The sequence below is a fragment of the Monodelphis domestica genome, chromosome 5 (assembly GCF_027887165.1).
Source record: "Monodelphis domestica isolate mMonDom1 chromosome 5, mMonDom1.pri, whole genome shotgun sequence".
Taxonomy (NCBI): domain Eukaryota; kingdom Metazoa; phylum Chordata; class Mammalia; order Didelphimorphia; family Didelphidae; genus Monodelphis; species Monodelphis domestica.
Genome location: NC_077231.1, coordinates 240,288,405 through 240,307,486, shown reverse-complemented (window position 1 = coordinate 240,307,486; position 19,082 = coordinate 240,288,405). Strand labels below are relative to the sequence as shown.

At 35.6% G+C, this 19,082-nt stretch overlaps 1 protein-coding gene across 7 annotated transcripts in view; it reads left to right on the top strand.

Annotated features, from left to right (window-relative positions):
• DIP2C (disco interacting protein 2 homolog C) overlaps positions 1-19,082 on the top strand; it is a 634,433-nt gene that overhangs the window by 418,657 nt on the left and 196,694 nt on the right. The window lies entirely within an intron of this gene.

Here is a 19,082-nt window from a genome sequence, read left to right as displayed (position 1 = left end):
GGGAGTCAAAACCTTCTTCCCATTCAGTGGAAATCCCAGAAGGAAGTAAGGTCAGTTATTGTCAGTTTAAACTGCCACAATTCCTTTCTCCTTTCCAGAATTCTCTCCCAGGGCTTATATCAAAATTCCCTTCTTTTAGCTAATTCCTGAAACCAATTTAAGGATTTTCATAAATGGCATCATTTTTTGGATACTCCAGATTGCTTTATCTCAGTGTACAAGGACAGCTGATTTCATCATCTAAGTGTCTTGCTGTAGCCTAACAACTGATAACTTCTATTTCTAGTATGGTTCTTAGCACATCAGAGAATGTTCAAGAACGAATCAAGAATAACTGCTGACCTCATTGCCATATTCATCAGGCATCATGTCTGTATGGTTAAAAGAGATTAATATTGTTGGGTGTTACTCAGCAACCATTCCGTGAATGCTGATGCTTACATTCTTGGCTGAATGATTTATTGAAATCTGTTGTCCTACTTACTGACTTTAAAGATCCAAAATGAATCTAATTAATAAGTGTTAGATAAAACCCATAACCTGCTGTGGGGGGAGGCACTCTACTAGGTGCTAGAGGGGTACAAGGATGCAAAATTGAAACACCTTGCCCTCAAGGATCTCATAGCAGCCCAGAAAGAAGAATAAGACAAATATATAGATGTGAGGTTTATAGGTTTAGCCTACTGGGAGAGATAAATAAAGGTTTTTGAATGGGAAGAAATGAAGGAAGAGGAAACCAAAAAGGATGTGGCATCTGCCCGGGGCTTTAAGGATAGGAAAGATTGCCAGAGGCAGAGTTAGAGGAGAAGACTATTTTAGGCATGGGGGACAGACAGCCCATGCCAAAACAAGAAGGCATAAGAAGGGAGGATGAGAACAGGATTTGGCAGGAACCACACCAAGTAATGTTTAGAGAACAGTTCAAGACAGAATATTGTCTGTCTGATTCATTCAAGTATTTATGGGTAGCCACTTCCCCCATTTTCCTTTTTCTTATAGTTTCTGTTCTCAGGAAGTGTCAGGTTTTAACTGAGAAGATTGACCAGGAAAAGAAATAGTTAAGTGTTGAGGCCAAGGTGTATTCATTTGAATAATTAAGTGTCCAACTGTGTGGTATAGAAAATAGCTAACTAACTACAGATCTGTCAGAACTTCTTTGTGCCTTAGTTTCTCTCTCTCTCTCTCTCTCTCTCTCTCTCTCTCTCTCTCTCTCTCTCTCTCTCTCTCTCTCTCTCTCTCTCTCTCTCTCTCTCTCTTCTCTCTGTCTCTGTCTTTCTTCTCTGTCTCAATCTCTATTTTTCTCTGTCTCAATCTCTATTTTTCTCCCCCCTTCCTTTCTCTTTCCCCTTTCCCCCTTCTTCCCTCTCTCCTGCTTCTTTCCTTTTGCCCCCTCCCCTTCTCCCTTTCTTTCTCTTCCCTTTCTCTCTCCTCCCCCTCTCCCTTCCTTTCCCCTCTCACCCCCTTTTTCTCCTTATCACTTTCTCTTCCCCACACATAATCTACAAAGAACTTTCTTTTTTAAATCTAACTTAACAAGTCAAATTTTAAAAATCCTATTTAGCACCTAGCACTATCCCAAGCCCTGGGAAAACAACAGAAAACAATGAATTTTGTTGGGGGAAAGATAATACATAAAAGAAAGCTGAAAAGAAGAGGACAGAAAACAGTGGTACCTGTGCAGAAAATCAGGAATAAATCCTAGAGAGCATTGAGAACATAGCAGGCCTTAGTGTCCTTAAGATGAATGTTCTAAAAGGCACTAGTCAATCAGAGGTACAAGCTGTAAGGGTCGAGAATACTTCTAGTGTAAGAAGCTGAAGAGGTAGAGTGAATGTCCAACATGAAGTATATTTTTTCTCCCCTCCACTTTTCCCCCCTGGAAAAAAAAAGAAAAAATCCCTGAAGCATGGAATATCAGAGAAAGAATGAAAAAAGAGCTTTGTATATACAAAAGCACTTATAGCAGCTTTTTTTGTAGTGATCTTAGTTTCTTTCTGAAATGGTGATAATAATACCCATTGGATTAAACTCACGTCATTATTGTGAGAATCCAATAGGGTAATATGTGTAAAATGCTTTACAAATCATAATGTTCTGTAAAAATGTAAGTCATTATATTAATAATAACTATTATTTTCATAATCATCATTGTTAATAAATGCTTCAGGAATTTAGATAATGGGGATATTGTTGGATTTCTGAATAGCGAGGGAAGACCAGTGTGAAAGAATTTGATTCTTACAGAGAGACTCCATGTACACCACCAGATCATATGCTCCCCTACACCAAGGACTTCTTGTAGGACTCCCACAGTGTCCCAATGCATAGTCCTGGACACCCAGCAGAAATTCACTAAAGGCTTTTTGCTAGAAGCCTCATTAAGTAGCCAGTTCAGTCATTTCAGTTATTTCAACCATGTCCTACTCTCCATGACCCCATTTGCAGTTTTCTTGGCAAAGGTAATAGAGTAGTTTGCCATTTCCTTCTCCAGCACATTTTACAGTTGAGGAAACTGAGACAAATAGAGTCACACACAGCTAGAAAGTGCATGAGGTCAAATTTGAACTCAGGAAGATGAGTCTTCCTAACTCCAGGTCCAACACTCTATCCGTTACTCTGTATAGCTGCCCTCAAAGCCTCTATTACATCTTCCCAACTGCCCTGAAGGGACTTAGGATAGGTATTATATTACATCACCTGATATAAGACTTAAATCTATTTATTCTTTACATAATCTTAAAGTAGTCATGAAACCCAAGCATCACTGACTAAGCATCTGTTATATTTACTCCATCAAAGTTTCATTCCACTTACCTAAATTTTAATTAGGGGCATCCAGATTTGGAGGCATGATTCTAAATCCAATTCAAATGAAGATGCTGACTTCCTCTATCTACATATAATTACTATTACAATCATAATTGAAATAGCCATTTTCTTTTTCCTGTCTTACCACTCTATGGACTCATACCTAATTTGCTTTTCATTTTTGCTATGAATCCACCTGGTGGTTTTTGTTTATTTGTTTTTACTCTTCCCCTCTCCCACTTCAGATTCTTGCCAAGTATCCTTTGTTAAGATTTCCCCATATTTGAAGTAGCTTTTCCCCCCCTTTCAGATTCTTTCTTTTTTTTTAACCCTTACCTTCTGTCTTGGAGCCAATACAGTGTATTGGCAGAAGAGTGATAAGGGCTAGGCAATGGAGGTCAAGTCACTTGCCCAGCATCACACAGCTGGAAAGTGTCTGAGGCCAGATTTGAACCTAGGACCTCCAGACTCTAGGCCTGGCTCTCAATCCACTGAGCCACCCAGCTGTCTCCCCTTTCAGCTTATTTCTAACATCAGTAGGTATTCTGGTTTTCTTCTATGTTTATAACTGCTAAGTTATACCAATTCTGTTGGTGTTTTCCACCCCCACCCCATTAAGTATCTATATAAGTAATCTAGGGACAGGATTAATGAAATTATGCTTTGTATTATTCTTCTTGTGGGTTCCCATAACTGTTCTCATTTCTAACACAATTTGGTGGTACTTTCCATAATTAAGATAGAGATAAGACTTTGTGTCTGATATCTCACAAAAATCTAAACATTTTCTTTTGCCTCTGATATTAATTTCACCCTTTAAAATTTCAACTTACATAAAAAGCCTCACCAAGACTGATTTGTTTCCCTTCTGATTGTGTATTAAACTGATAATGGATATGTTATTAGGTACTTTAATATTCTTTCATAGACTTGATGGGTGTCTGCTTTGATATGTACTTTCATCATTTAAATAGGGGTTGATAATGAATCTGTTTAGAGAAATGTTGCCTAACTGAGCTAATCTTTAGATTATCTTTGCATCATATATCAATATCACATTGATATATATTCTAGTATCTGAATAGATATCCCAATTTAGCCCTCTGTATTGATTTGAATGATTTTTCCTAGCAATTTGAATGTGCTATGAATCAATTTTGAGAGACATGGAAGGGGTAAGGGAAATTAGAGTTTATTTCTGTGCTGTATTTAATTTCTACTGCCTAAATCAATAGAATTGGAAATGCTTTTTTTAAATGTTCAATTTTCAATAAGAATAGATAGGGCTTATGATGAGGTATGGGAAAATTGTCAGACTAGTTGCCAAGAGCCCTGGTTTCTGGTACTAGCTTTTACATTGACAAGTTTTGTCAGCTCAGATAAGTCCCTTTATCCATTGAGCCTGTATTTCCCTTCCTACCTACATTTCCTCAAACATGCTTCTCTATCTCCCATCTCTACTCCTGTTCCCTGATTATTCTCCAAGTCTAAAATGCTCTGCCTTCTCATCTCTACGTCTTGTTTCTATCTAGATTCAACACAAAGCCCATCTTCTAAAGGAGGACATTTCCAGTCCTTCCAGCAGCTGGTGGCTTCCCCTCTCAGATTACTTTCCATCTACTCTGCATTTGTCTATGTATTTTATTTACATATTTTCTCCCCTATTCAAATATATTTTCCTTAAGGGCAGAGATTGGTTTTTTGCCTTTCTTTGTACTTCCTGAATTTGGCATAGTGCCTCACATATGTTTGGTGTTTAATAAATAATAGGTAACTATCTCTAAAATGATAGAATTGGACTATGTCTTTCAGGATCCTTGGGAGTCTCTGTGCTTTTAATGAAAATCAGGAGTGGCATAAAAACTAATAGCTATAAGCACAAGGTACTTGATTTTTCAAACTAGAATATATATGTAGGCAGTATACTTGAATGAAATAATTTACCAAAGTATAAAATAGCAGTGGTTATAAAGCAAATGAATATATGTTAAAACTCATTGACTTGTTTCATTCATGAGAAACAAAATTTTTATTTCCCAAAATAGTTTTTTTACGAAGCAAGAGAAACAATCTTTTAAAAAAAATTGTTCATTCAATACAAGTATTGCAGATAATAGATTATTTGTAACTAGTTAAATAGAGCAGACAAATATTTTCAGCCACTTTTATTATGCTCTTTTGTTTGTGGGTGGAGAGAAAGTGGGTGGTTGTAGAGTGTTTTCCCCCCTCCTTGCCTGACGCAGTAAAGGCTGCCATTTGATTGGTTGTTGTCAAGGAAACTAACTTGCTAACTGCAAGCCCAAATATCTCATGTCTGTCTGTGTGGTATTTTGGGCTGGTTGCTTTCCTTCTCCCTCTCATTCTTGTCCAGGAGCCATTCACAGCCCTCTAATTGGTGGTAGTTTAGAACAATAAAGGCATTTTATGCATTGCTTGCCAATATAGTAGATGAACAGAAAGAAACAATTGCACTTGTATATTAGACTTATAATGGAACAGAAGATAGAACCTTATTTTACAAGCTTCTCTGAAGAGGATTCCATCCCTGGAGGAAAGAATGAGCAAGAAGTCTCACTGCTGTTGTTCCATACATGAAGACTTCAGTGAAGGATACAAATTTTGGTACTGTGAATGAGTTGTAGGAGAACGTGGTTTCTGGTGGTTCTATTTTCTTATATCTTCTGTTGGGTGTGGATATTGGAAGTTTTAGATAAATCCATCAATATGGGGATAAATTTAATTCTCCCTTCTGCCCTAGGCATAAGAGGATGTGTAGCTGGGTCACAAAGTGTATCAGTAGAGGGAATATTGAAGTTCAGTGGTTCTTACTAAAGTTTATGCTGAAAAATAAATGATTTTCCTACTTGTAGAGAAGGAAGTCTCTACTTTTGAAATTCTGCTCTGGAGTCAACAGGACATAATTACTGCTTCTAAGAATTTAATGGTTGTGGTATTTACCTATATGCCATTAAAGCGGACATGTGATAGGATCAAGTTGGAGGCAGCTATCTTGGAGAATTCCCTTGGCCACAAGTAGCTGGGGGACATAAAAATGACGATGAGAATGGTTGGAGGCCCTCAGAGTTTTGTCAGTCCAGCCTTTACCTGGACAATTACTTCTTTCCTACTAAATGCTATTAATTCTGCCTCCTAAGGAAATTCATTTAAGCTTTTCAGATACTGGAAAAGGTATCTTCTCATAGCTTCACTTAGCATCTCCTCTCAGATTAAACATTCCTATAGTTCCTTCAATTGATCCTTAGTTTATTTGATATTGACATTCTTTGCTATCCAAACTACCCTCCTACACTCCAGTTTATTATCCAATTTGTGGCTTCCCAAAAAGAACCCATTACTGGAGATACTGTCTGACCTGGAAAGGGCATAGTGGGAACATCACCTTCACCTTTTGCCTCTCAGTGCAGCATTAAATGAAATTAGCTTTCCTAGCTACTTTGTCATGCTGTTGACTCATACTGAATACCCAACCCACTAAAAACCCCCAGCTTTCATTAGATGGTGAGTCAATTATTGAAGTAGTATGTCATTATATTTTCACTGTAGATGAACAGAGTGAGGCAGGATTTTTCTCCCTCCTCCCTCATCTCTCCCCTCAATGGTTTACAAACAACTCTGAGTTGTGAAGGACTAACCTGGATGTTAAGAATTTAGACTGAGAAGTTCCAACACGTTTTGACAGAATCTTTATTTACCATTTATATTAGTCATGCTCAAGTAGGTGAAGGCTCTACCTTACTTAGCAAGAATCAAAGCTGTGTCAAAAATTAAATGATCCCAGCAATAATTGATCCAAATCCCATACTCAACTTTTTTAGTGATGCAGGTACCTTTCTGTAAATTTCTGAAAAGGATCCAAGCCAGAAATAAGAAGACTGGATCATTGGATCATTTGCCTCATGTCGGCACACTTTTACCTTGAAAACACACACACACACACACACCCCTAACCAAGTTGCTAGCACTTCAATTAATTTTTTTTTAGAACCCACATTTTTTCAGTATCATGATAGGAAACACAAGAAAACTTGCAAAGTGTCTGCCCAAAGTCATTTAACTCCTTTCAGTTTCAGTTTTTAAATCTGGAAAATGGGGTAGATAGTATATATAGTGTTGGTGTATGATTCAAAAGAGATTATATATATATATATATAAAGTGCTCCACAAAATTGTAAATACTCTGCAAATGTCAGCTCTTTCTATTAGTCTCACAATAATAGTTAACATTTATAAAGCATGTTTTCAAAGCACTTTGCATATATTATATGATTTTTACCCCTTCCAACAACATAGGGAAGTGAGTGCTATTGTTATCTCCTTTTACAGGTAAGGAAACTGAGACTGGCATGGGTTAAATGACTTTCCCAAGGTCACAGTAAGTGACTAAATCAGGATTTAAACTCAGGTCTCCCTGACTGCAGTGCCAGCATTCTATATAATATTCTATAGCTGCCTCATATTGCCACTTGAGGCCAGTCTCCTCCAGGAAACTACTCTTTTAGTAGTGAATTTATTGATGGAATGGTAATGGTATAGTCGATGTTATTGAAACATAGCATGACATACACACCAAAGAGAGATAGATAGATCAGCTGATCCTTTAGTTTTGCTTATATATCTGAGACTATTCAAAAAAACTTTTTGCAGTGTATATCTGGAATTCATGAAAATGTGGAAAACAGAAGGGAGAAAAATCAGAATTTCTCTCCTTTTGATGTCTATAGTTTGCCCATTTTTGAAAGCCCGCAGCTGCCCTTTAGGCCACTAGGTGGCAGACCATTGTTGTCAAGGTGAAATGCTCATTCAGGGGCTTTCTTTGTTTTCTTAGACCAGCTAGAAATAGACAGGTGAGTGTGTTAACCCTAAAAAAGTCACATACAAATCTTTTTTTTTCCCACATAGTACTGAGTGTGAAATTGGGTAAAAAAAAAAAGAAACTGCCATATTCTAGAAAATAAAATGTCATTTTAAAATGATATATTAATATATGGATATGTGCATACTCATATGCGCACTACTATATTATACAAATGTGTCAAGGAGATTTTATTTAAATTTTAAAAGCTTATTTATTTATTTAGACTATTTTTCCATGGTTACATGATGCATGATTTTTCCCACCCCTCTCACTGCCCCCTCCTGGAGCTGACAAGCAATTCCACTGAGTTAAGGAGAGTTTATTTCATCAGTGTTAGAACTCATTCTACTTCTACAGATCAGAATCTTTCTATAATGTAAGATATAATCTGAGTGAATGAAAAAAGCATTTAGTAAGTATTTACTAAGTGCCGGTTCTGTGTTGAGTATTAGAGATACAAACACAGAAAAACAAAATAGCCCTTCCCTTCAACGAGCTTACATTCTAATGTGAGAAAACAATTCATAAAAAGCAACTAGAAGATAAGCTGATATTATGGTTTGGACATGGCATGGAAATAAATTGGTTCAAAATAAGTAAAAAACTTCCATATTAGAATGCCAGGGTTTGGGTAGGAATGAGGGAATGGAGGTTGGACAGGCTGCCGGAGGTGGGGGAGAATGAGAAGGCTGAGCAAAGTACAAACGATACAGTTCTGAAATAGCCAGGAAGTTGAGTTCTAGGTAAGATAACACCAAAGTTCAGCTATCAGTAACCATGAACTTAAAGAGTTAGTTGCCCAAAATTTAGAGATGTTAGGAAACTTGCCTTGAACACCAAATTAATTAGCACCAGAGCTGGAATTCAGATCTCCCTGATCCCCATCAAAGTCAACTTTCTACCACCTTGTGATGCTCTCAAAAAAAGATAATATTTAAAGTTCTCTGTTCTGTTCTTAAGATAGTTTTTCATAAAATACACACCTTTCACTTAATTCTCATCCATCCTTTTTATAAACATTTTTAAGTGCTCATTTCATTTAAGTGCTATAGATCACTGAGCCACTAATATTCCCAGCACAGACATGTGTCTAGCATATAGTGGGCACTTAATAAATTCTAATTGACTTATTTCTGCATGAAAAACATGGTAAATTGGAGGATTTTCCATTCTTCGGTGCTTTGTAGAGATGCATATGGAAATATTATAAGGACAACCATATGGATAAGTTTAACATTTTTGAAGATCATTCTTCTTTAAGAGAAATTGGGTTACCTAGTAGATAGGGAATAAACCTCAAATGGAGAGTCTCAGGGGGTCTCTTTTGATTCTATGTTATTTGATATTTTTATCTGAAATTTGGATGAAGGCATAGATAACATGTTAATCAAATTTTCAGGTGAATCAAATCCAGGAGGAATAATGAGTATATTAGATGACAGAACTGGCAACCATAATTATTTCAGTGAGCCCAGAGTAAAGCTGGATTTCTCCTTAGTGTTAGAAAGCAGGAACTGGATAACAGTGGAGAAAGTTATAGACCAGATTAGTAGGTTTAGGTCGAACAGAAAGGAAAACATTTTAAAATTAGAACTGTAGTCTAGGGAGGCAGTAAGTTCTCTCTTACTAGAGGTCTTTAAATAGAAGAGGAATGAGTCCTAGATGTCATAGATGGAATTCTGTCTGGAGTCTATGTTAAATTAAGTGAACTTTTATTTCCCTTCTAACTTTGAACTATTGTGATTTGGTGGGGGGGATAAACCTATATTCACAAAATACAGTATTTATGCCTCTAGTTTCTGTTACCTGAAACTTTTAAAAAATGTCCATAACTTAATTTCAGTGAAAGTTAGACTAATTGCTATGGACTCCAAATATTACGAGCAGTGTGACAAGTCACTGAATCTTTCTGAGCCTGCCTTTTCTCTATTGATCCAAACCCATTCAACTCGAACACTTCAAGATTTGATGATTCCTTGATAAAGAGATTTATTACAATTATTCATTTTGTTCCTCAATAAGATTCTTTTAAATAGTGATTTACTGACATTTCTTCTTCAGCTATAGAGCCATGGTGTTCTTGTGAAGTATAAACTTTGGTAAATTCCTATTAAAGCAATCCATATTTTTAAAAACATTTTCTCCTTGCTAGAAAAACTAGTGGAAAGAGTCTTTGTTTTAAACCTCCATATCATATTGATGTATCTAAGAACATTGTAATATTCTTTAGGAAAGAAATTACTATACCCTCAAAGCTTTTAAACCTAGAGTTGACTCATTATTGAGCAGTCCCTGCTTAATGCATAGTTGAAGTTCTGTGCTTCTCATTTATTGATGCTCCCATTAATAGAATCCTGCATTCTACTGTAGTAAAGAGCCCTCTCTGGAATAAGATCCCTTAATGTGTCTGCATTTTGGACAAAAATAAAATCTAGTCCATTATGAATCAAAAATATGTTGGCATTTTTTTTTACATTGGCAAAGGCAGATGATAAAAACCCCAAGGGTATATGGCATTATAGCATGCATTTGTTTAGATTTGGGGGAAAGAAAGAGATATTCAAAATGGAAAGTTATCTCCAGTGAAAACTAGATATTGAAAGTGGCACAATAATCATAGTAATAATGTTTTTGAGACATGCAGGTCCTTTAATACAATTCTGTAAGGCTTCCATTATTATTATTCCTAGTTTAAACATAAGAAAACTGAGGCACAGAGAATTTAAATGACTTGGCAAGGGTCAAACAGCCAATAAATGTCTGAGGTAGAATTCAAACTCAGGTTTTCTTGACTTCAAGTCCAGTTCTCTATCCACTGTGCCACCTGACTGTCTCCATCAATAAGTATTCAAAACTCTACTGAAGACAGGTATCTAGGACTTAATCACCCAGAAATATATGATTTTCATGTAAGGGTTATTCCTTACTTGAATTCCAAGGGGAATAAGGGAGAAAAAGTATAACTATGTTAAGTAGCTATTTTTAAAAATTCTAATTTGATAAAATGGCAAAAGATTAATATTATAGTGTCTATAATGTAGTTGCAATCTTATCTAGCCTCTCCTCATCCCTTCATGCCTATAGATTATCTCCATGCCAGTAAGACTATCAAAAGTACCCAGAAGGTTTGTTTTCAATTATGGGAAAAAAATCTCCCCTGCAATTTTGTTTGTTCTATTAATATTTTATCAAATTATCTTTAAGGTTCATGCAGAGGTAAACATTGGTGCAATTTGTGCTTGAATAATAGATTAATAGGGTCTGAATTAATTAGCTTTTTTCTTTACACTTATCACAGAATATGATCCTTTATTCCCCTCTATCATGGGCTATAAGACCAAGGAAATTTTTTTTCAGAATTAGAGAAATAAAACTTATTCTCAGTCTGCAAGTTATCACATGTAACAAGCATTTTGGTTATATACAATTCCACTTTTGATATTTTAAAGGAAAATGTTATAAGCATGAACTTTTCTTATTGGGCCACACATGTTGATGTTGTAATAAATATTAGCATTTTAAGGAAGAGCTACATTAGATGCTTCCTAAAAGGAAATGGTACCTTTAGAAATCATGGAATCCTGACTTTAGTGCTCATATCTTAGAAAAAAGCTATGTAGTCCAATTGTTTCCCTTGTTTTATGCATAAAGAAAGTGGAGTTCAGAAAGTTGAAATGACTTGCCTTAGGGTGCACAAGTATCAAGAAGTAGAGCTAGAATCCAAATTTAGGTCATTGTACCATACTGCCCTCTGAAGAACAATATCCCCTAGCTCTTAAGCCACTTAGGTTTCTTGGGATCTTTTATTTAAACAGGAACCAGATTTGACATTTCACTTATGAGTTCCCCTGACTGTAATCAACTGTTCTGTAACTTCTACTTTTAGAAAATTGCCTGAGACCCATTAAAAAGTGAAGTAACTTGCTAATAGCTAATAAAGCTATTATATGGAAAGGAGAGTACTTGAACTCACATTCCTGATTCCAGAGACAGCCTTCAATCCACAATACCAACTGGTTACCTCTCCTGTTAACTCTTTGGCTATGATAATAGCTTACATATATAATACTTTTACAATTACAAAGCACTTTCTCTGTGTAAGGCACATTATCTTTTCATATGGAGTTGTCTAGTGATGAAAAGAGCAGAAAAAAGGGTTTCTGTGTAAAAAGAAATCCTTATAGAGTCAAAGGATATAAGATATTGTCATTATTATCAGATGTTTTGATACCTAGAAGGATCAGCAAAAAAAAAAAAAAAAAAACCTCTTTTAAAAATTTTTTTTATTTTATTTGGTCATTTTCAAATATTATTCATTGGAAACAAATATCATTTTCTTTTCCTCCCCCCCACCCCTCCCATAGCCGATGAACAATTCCACTGGGTATCACGTGTGTCCTTGATTCGAACCCATTTCCATGTTGTTGGTATTTGCATTAGGGTGTTCATTTAGAGTCTCTCCTCAATCATATCCCCTCAACCCCTGTAGTCAAGCCTCGGTGTTTTTACTTCCACAGTTTGTCCTCTGCTTGTGGATAGTGTTTTTTCTCCTAGATCCCTGCAGTGTTCAGGGACATTGCATTGACACTAATGGAGAAGTCCATTACATTCGATTGTACCACAGAGTATCAGTCTCTGTGTACAATGTTTTGCTGGTTCTGCTCCTTTCGCTCTGCATCTCTTCCTGGAGGTTGTTCCAGTCTCCATGGAATTCCTCCACTTTATTATTCCTTTGAGCACAATAGTATTCCATCACCAACATATACCAAAATTTGTTCAGCCATTCCCCAATTGAAGGGCATCCCTTCATTTTCCAATTTTTGGCCACCACAAAGAGTGCAGCTATGAATATTCTTGTACAAGTCTTTTTTCCTTATTATCTCTTTGGGGTACAAACCTAGCAGTGCTATGGCTGGATCAAAGGGCAGACAGTCTTTTATCGCCCTTTGGGCATAGTTCCAAATTGCCCTCCAGAATGGTTGGATCAATTCACAACTCCACCAGCAATGAATTAATGTCCCTACTTTGCCACATGCCCTCCAGCATTTATTACTTTCCTTTGCTGTCCTTAGCCAATCTGCTAGGTGTGAGGTGATACCTCAGAGTTGTTTTGATTTGCATCTCTCTGATTATAAAAGATTTAGAGCACTTTTTCATGTGCTTATTAATAGTTTTGATTTCTTTGACTGAAAACTGTCTATTCATGTCCCTTGCCCATTTATCAATTGGAGAATGGCTTGATTTTTTGTACAACTGGTTTAGCTCTTTGTAAATTTGAGTCATTAAATCTTTGTCAGAGGTTTTTATGAAAATCATTTCCCAATTTGTTGCTTCCCTTCTGATTTTAGTTACATTGGTTTTGTTTATACAAAAACTTTTTAATTTGATGTAGTCAAAATTGTTTATTTTACATTTTGTGACTCTTTCTAAGTCTTGCTTGGTTTTAAAATCTTTCCCTTCCCAAAGGTCTGACATGTATACTATTCTGTGTTCACCTAATTGACTTATAGTTTCCTTCTTTATGTTCAAGTCATTCACCCATTCTGAATTTATCTTGGTGTAGGGTGTGAGGTGCTGATCCAAACCTAATCTCTCCCACACTGTCTTCCAATTTTCCCAGCAGTTTTTATCAAATAGTGGATTTTTGTCCCAAAAGCTGGGGTCTTTGGGCTCGTCATAGATGGTCTTGCTGAGGTCATTTACCCCAAGACTATTCCATTGATCCTCCTTTCTGTCTCTTAGCCAGTACCAAATTGTTTTGATAACCACTGCTTTATAGTATAATTTGAGATCTGGGACTGCAAGTCCTCCTTCCTTTGCATTTTTTTTTCAGGATTTCCCTGGATATCTTTGATCTTTTGTTCTTCCAAATGAACTTAGTTATGGTTTTTTCTAATTCAGTAAAGAAGTTTTTTGGTAGTTCAATGGGTATGGCACTAAATAAGTAAATTAATTTGGGTAGGATTGTCATTTTTATTATGTTAGCTCGTCCATTTGTTTAGATCTAGTTTTAACTGTGTGGAGAGTGTTTTGTAGTTGTGTTCATATAGTTCCTGTGTTTGTCTCAGCAGATAGATTCCTAAGAATTTTATATTGTCTAGGGTGATTTTAAATGGTATTTCCCTTTCTAATTCTTGCTGCTGAGATGGATTGGAGATATATAGAAATGCTGATGACTTATGCGGGTTTATTTTGTGTCCTGCAACTTTGCTAAATTTGTTGATTATTTCGAGTAACTTTTTGTTCAATTCTCTAGGATTCCTTAAGTAAACCATCGTATCATCCACAAGGAGTGATAGCTTGGTCTCCTCATTGCCAATTTTAATACCTTCAATTTCTTTTTCTTCTCTAATTGCTACTGCTAGTGTTTCTAGTACAATGTTAAATGATAGAGGTGATAATGGGCATCCTTGTTTTCCTCCTGTTCTTATTGGGAGGGCTTCTAGTTTATCCCCATTGCAGATGATGTTTGCTAATGGTTTTAGATATATGATGTTTATTATTTTTAGGAAAGGCCCTTCTATTCCTATACTTTTTAGTGTTTTCAATAGGAATGGGTGTTGTATCTTATCAAAGGCTTTTTCTGTATCTATTGAGATAATCATGTGATTTTTGTCAGTTTGCTTGTTAATATGGTCAATTATGTGGATGGTTTTCCTAATATTGAACCATCCTTGCATTCCTGGTATGAATCCTGCCTGTTCATAGTGCCCTTGTGATGACTTACTGGAGTCTTTTTGCTAGTATCCTATTTAAGATTTTTGCTGTTTTAATAGTATTTGAATATCATCTGAAGCTTCAGATGGTGTTTGAATAACTATGGACAAAAATGAAGTATGGTATAAATATAAAAACTAATTTTCTCATGAACAATGTAGAATAATAATACCTTGTTTGTGTTGTATTCCAAAGAAGCAGAAAAAGATTTTTATTTGTTAAAAAGTAGAAAATTATAAATATAAAAAAATACAGTTACTTGGACAGTTCCAAGACAATGGAAGATCATATGGAATCCTTCAAAAGCAGTATGGGTACATTGAGAGAATTAACTTCATTGGTCAAGACTTTCAGTGATAACTATTGCCCATCAGTGGTTAATAGGGTTTGGGGTCTAACTTGTCCTGAATTTATTGCTATCTGCTGCCTCCTATGACTTGAGAAGGAAAGGCAGAACAGGCTTTTCTGCTGCTTTGGTGTCCTAGTGAGCTGGCTTAAATAGTCCAACCTGAACTGTGTTACTGTAAGCCCTATTGTGGTTGAACCATTCAGCATGCCCATGAATGAATAACTGACTAGACTGGTCTATATAACCCAGAAATAGCCAGTTTGATGAACTTTCCCAAGCTGAATAATGATAAGTATCAAGAGATATAGTTTTGTGTAAAATATATATATATATGTGTGTGTATATATATATATATATGTGTGTGTGTGTGTGTGTGTGTGTGTGTGTGTGTGTGTGTGTGTGTGTATTCCTGAATAGACCATTAACATTAAAGCCACTTATTTGTGAACAGCCCTACATAAATGGGTTTTCCTCCTTCATTTGTATCTCTGCCAGGTTCCTATAAGTGTGAATCCACTTTTAACCACAGTCAATCAACAGACTTTTATTAAGCACTTAATGATACAAAGAAAGGGAAAAACAGTCCTTGCTCTTAAGGGAATTCACATTCTAATAGATATTGAGTGCATTGGTGGGAGAGTATGATCCAAGTTTATAAAGATACTGTGATATAGTTCTTTATTTATGTATTTGCTTTAATATATTAGCACCTGTAAATATTATTTCCTTTATTTTATTTTAAAATAAATTGTTATGTTTAAGACCTAAAAGTGTAAGAGGGTGGTTGTGTACTTCAGAATTAGAGTGATGAGTATGGAAAACCTGTTTTTCCCAATTACCCCAAGGACAGTGAAAGTTGAATAAAACCTTGTAGTATGAGTCTTTTTAGAGTTCCTAATATGACCGCAGATTGGAGTGAGTGAGTAAAGCAGAGATTGAGAAAGCGGGGTTGGCTCACCTGAATGAGAGGTGTCTGAGTGGGCATTTAATATCACCCATTATAGCATCACATTTATAACAATCCTGTCAAGTAAAAAATGTTGTATGTTATTACTGCATTCTGCAAAAGAGAAAATTTAAACTCAGAGGTATTAGATATGGCAGTTAGACTCAGGTCTTCTTATTAGAACCAAAGCTTGTGGTAAGGAATGATTGTTTCATTTTTTGTTTTTGTTTCCTTAGCTCCTAGGACAGTGCCTGACACATAGTATTTAATAAATACACATTGATTGATTTAGTGATTGATTGTAACTTTGAGTCCAGTGTTCTTTCTGTTATACTATACTTCCTTTAGTCTAACTAGAGTAGGATATAACTATTTAAAACTTTCAGAAGAAAGAATAATCAGATTTATGGAATCTTAAGATGGAGAATGGAAGTCAATTATTACCTTCAGGTTCATAGGATGTTAGAAATTAATAACAATGTATTACCAAGAACAGGTCTGGAGAACCTACTTAATAAGTAGCTGTTGATCATTTGTAATTGGCAAATTATTTGTATGTGGATCAGTGGTTCTAAATTGATCATGTAGTATAATGAGTTTATATACCAAAATTTGTTTATCCATTCTTCAATTGATGAGCTCCTCCGTATATATTGTTCTTTGATATTTTTTATCTTTTTAAAATTTCACTTTCAGAATTAGAATTTTGTTTTGCTTGTGATCATCATTGTTGTTCAGTTGTTTCAGTCATGTATAACTCTTTGTGATCTTGGGGAAGGGGTTTTCTTGGCAGAAATAACGAAGTGGTGTCTAATTCTTCCCCCAGTTCATTTTACAGAGGAAGAAACTGAGACTAACATTAAGTGAATTGCCCATAGTCACACAGGCAATAATTGTCTAAATGATGAGTCTTACTGATTCTCGACTTGCCACTCTATCCACTGTGCCAGTTAGCTGCCCCCAATAATAACAACAAAACTCCTTCCTGAATGTTCCCTTCACTCTTAACTCTTCCTCCCCTCCCCCATCCCTGCTTATTTTCCCAATGAATCCTATGTATGTCTACCCAAAATTTTGTATACATGTTATGTGTCCAGCTGTCCTTTGTTTCGATGAGTGAGATTCTTCTGATACCCAATCCCACCATGCGAATTCCTCCATGTTTTCATGCACTCCAATTAAGGGAAATAGTAAGTTCTACCTTCATCTTTTCTTTTCTAGACAGTGTGTTCTTTTTTCCCTCTATTTTCTTTCCTCTGTTCAAAGTCTCAGAACAGAACCAAATTATCCCTCTGGACCTTTGTTCTTTTCTTTTCTTTTTTTTAAAATCTAATTCCTTTAAAACATTAAGGTTCTGAAAAGACATATCTTCTCTGCCTGGCAGAATGTGAGTAGTCCATCTTCATACCACCCCTTCAAATTTCTCAAATTAAATTTACCTTTCTTGGGGTTTTTTTTACTCATTATTTTTTGTTTCAAAGTTCTTATTCAGCTCTGTTTTTTCAAAAGAAATAATGGAAGTGCCTCTATTCAAGTAAAGATCTTTTTTCTGAAGGATTATACTTATCTTTAGAGGGTAAATTAGTCTTCTTTGTATACATATCTCCTTGAGTTGCAGAATTTTATACTAAAAGATTTGTTGTTTGTAGTAGATGTTGGCACATTTGGGGTAATTTTGACGGTGGTCTCTGGTATTTAAGTTCCTTCCTTTTATATGCTTGATGTACTTTTATTTTGTTGATGAAGTTAGGGATTCTTCTTATGATACTCCTGGGACTTTTTCCCCTCTAGGAGATGACAAACCAAATTAAGGCTAACAAGTATCTATAAAATGAGGAGATTTGAGTAGAGGACCTTTCAGGTCCCTTCCAGCTCTAAATCTATGACCTTGCTGAACTTTTTCTTTATGGAGAGGCAGGCATGGTAAAGTTGTGTTAATAATAGTATCCTCATATTGAAGAATATTCCCTTAATTATCCAGTGAACATTGCACGCTTGCCTGTTTGAATCAGGAATTTAAGCCACTCATCATTTCTTTGACCCCCTTGAAACTGGAATTGTGCCAGAATTGCATTTTCCCCTGTCTTTGCTCTTTTTTGTATTACTTTTGTGTGTGATTATAACAATGTAGACACCAAGATTCTGAAGCTTTTAATAAGTTGAAATTTCATCAAAGCATAATGAGTAGCACTTCTCAACAATCTGATTTTGATTGTAATAAATACACTGGTTCTGCAGTGGCATGCAGTAAACTACTTTGAAAAGCACTTGCCAGTAGCCAGAGTTGTTTTTTTCTTCTTCTTTTGTTTTGTTTCTTGTTACAGTGAGATTTTAGAATATAATCACACTCTGAATTACTCTTAATGGGATAATGACTTTTATTTTGAAGAAAAAAGATGAATATTAACATACCCACATGGTTTCCCCACAGACTATTAGAATCAGAATTAGCATTGTTTAATTCATCCATATACAGACAATTGCTCAGATTTGGGGGAGGAGATTTTTGCTCATTAACTTACTATGACTTCTCTTCATTTTGTATCTGAGAAGATGCTGCTTTAGAAAGAAACTTTCTTTATCATAGCTTCCTTAAGATATGACCATACTCCTCAGTGGTAGTTTCAGAGGACAACAAGTAATATGCAATCCCAGGGATTTAACTCAAAGGTTCCAAACATAGTGTTTCTATCCTCAGAGTAAGGAAAAAGGTTAAATTACATTTAGTTTTGTTGCAATATATTATCATTAATATAATCAACCACTAAACCTTGGAATAATTCTATATTAAAGGATCTAAGGAGCTTACATCATTACTACAAGTAAATTGTAAAGGGCCTTTTATGTATTTTCAGGCTGTTGTACAAATCGATCAATTGATCAACAATATCTATTAAATACATACTATATGTGGGATCAGTTCCATAGCTGTTTCAAAGCTCTGCAGTAATTAATGGGCACCACATTAACATCATGTAGTAAGTGGGAATTAATCATTTTTCTTGCAGACTTAACTCTGTGTCCATGTGCTAGGGTAAAAATGTCCTTAGGACCATAAAATTAACTAGGTTCCCAGTCATTGTGCCTGCCACATCACATAAATAATTGAAGTAATGCTTCTAGGGCTCCCACTTCTCCATTTTTTTCTTCAGTGCCAACTTTGGCAATTATGATTACATGGTATGTAGTCTTGATTTTTGCTGTTGTTTTTGCATGAATTGTTTCATCATTGTATTTTGGGGAGTAGTAGTATATTTTTATCATTGTATATTTTTTCTGGGTTCTACTTCTCTTTGCATAAATTCATATAAGTCTTCTCATGTTTCCCTCTATTAATCTTATTCACAATTACTTATGGCACAGTAGCATATTCTGTTATATCAATG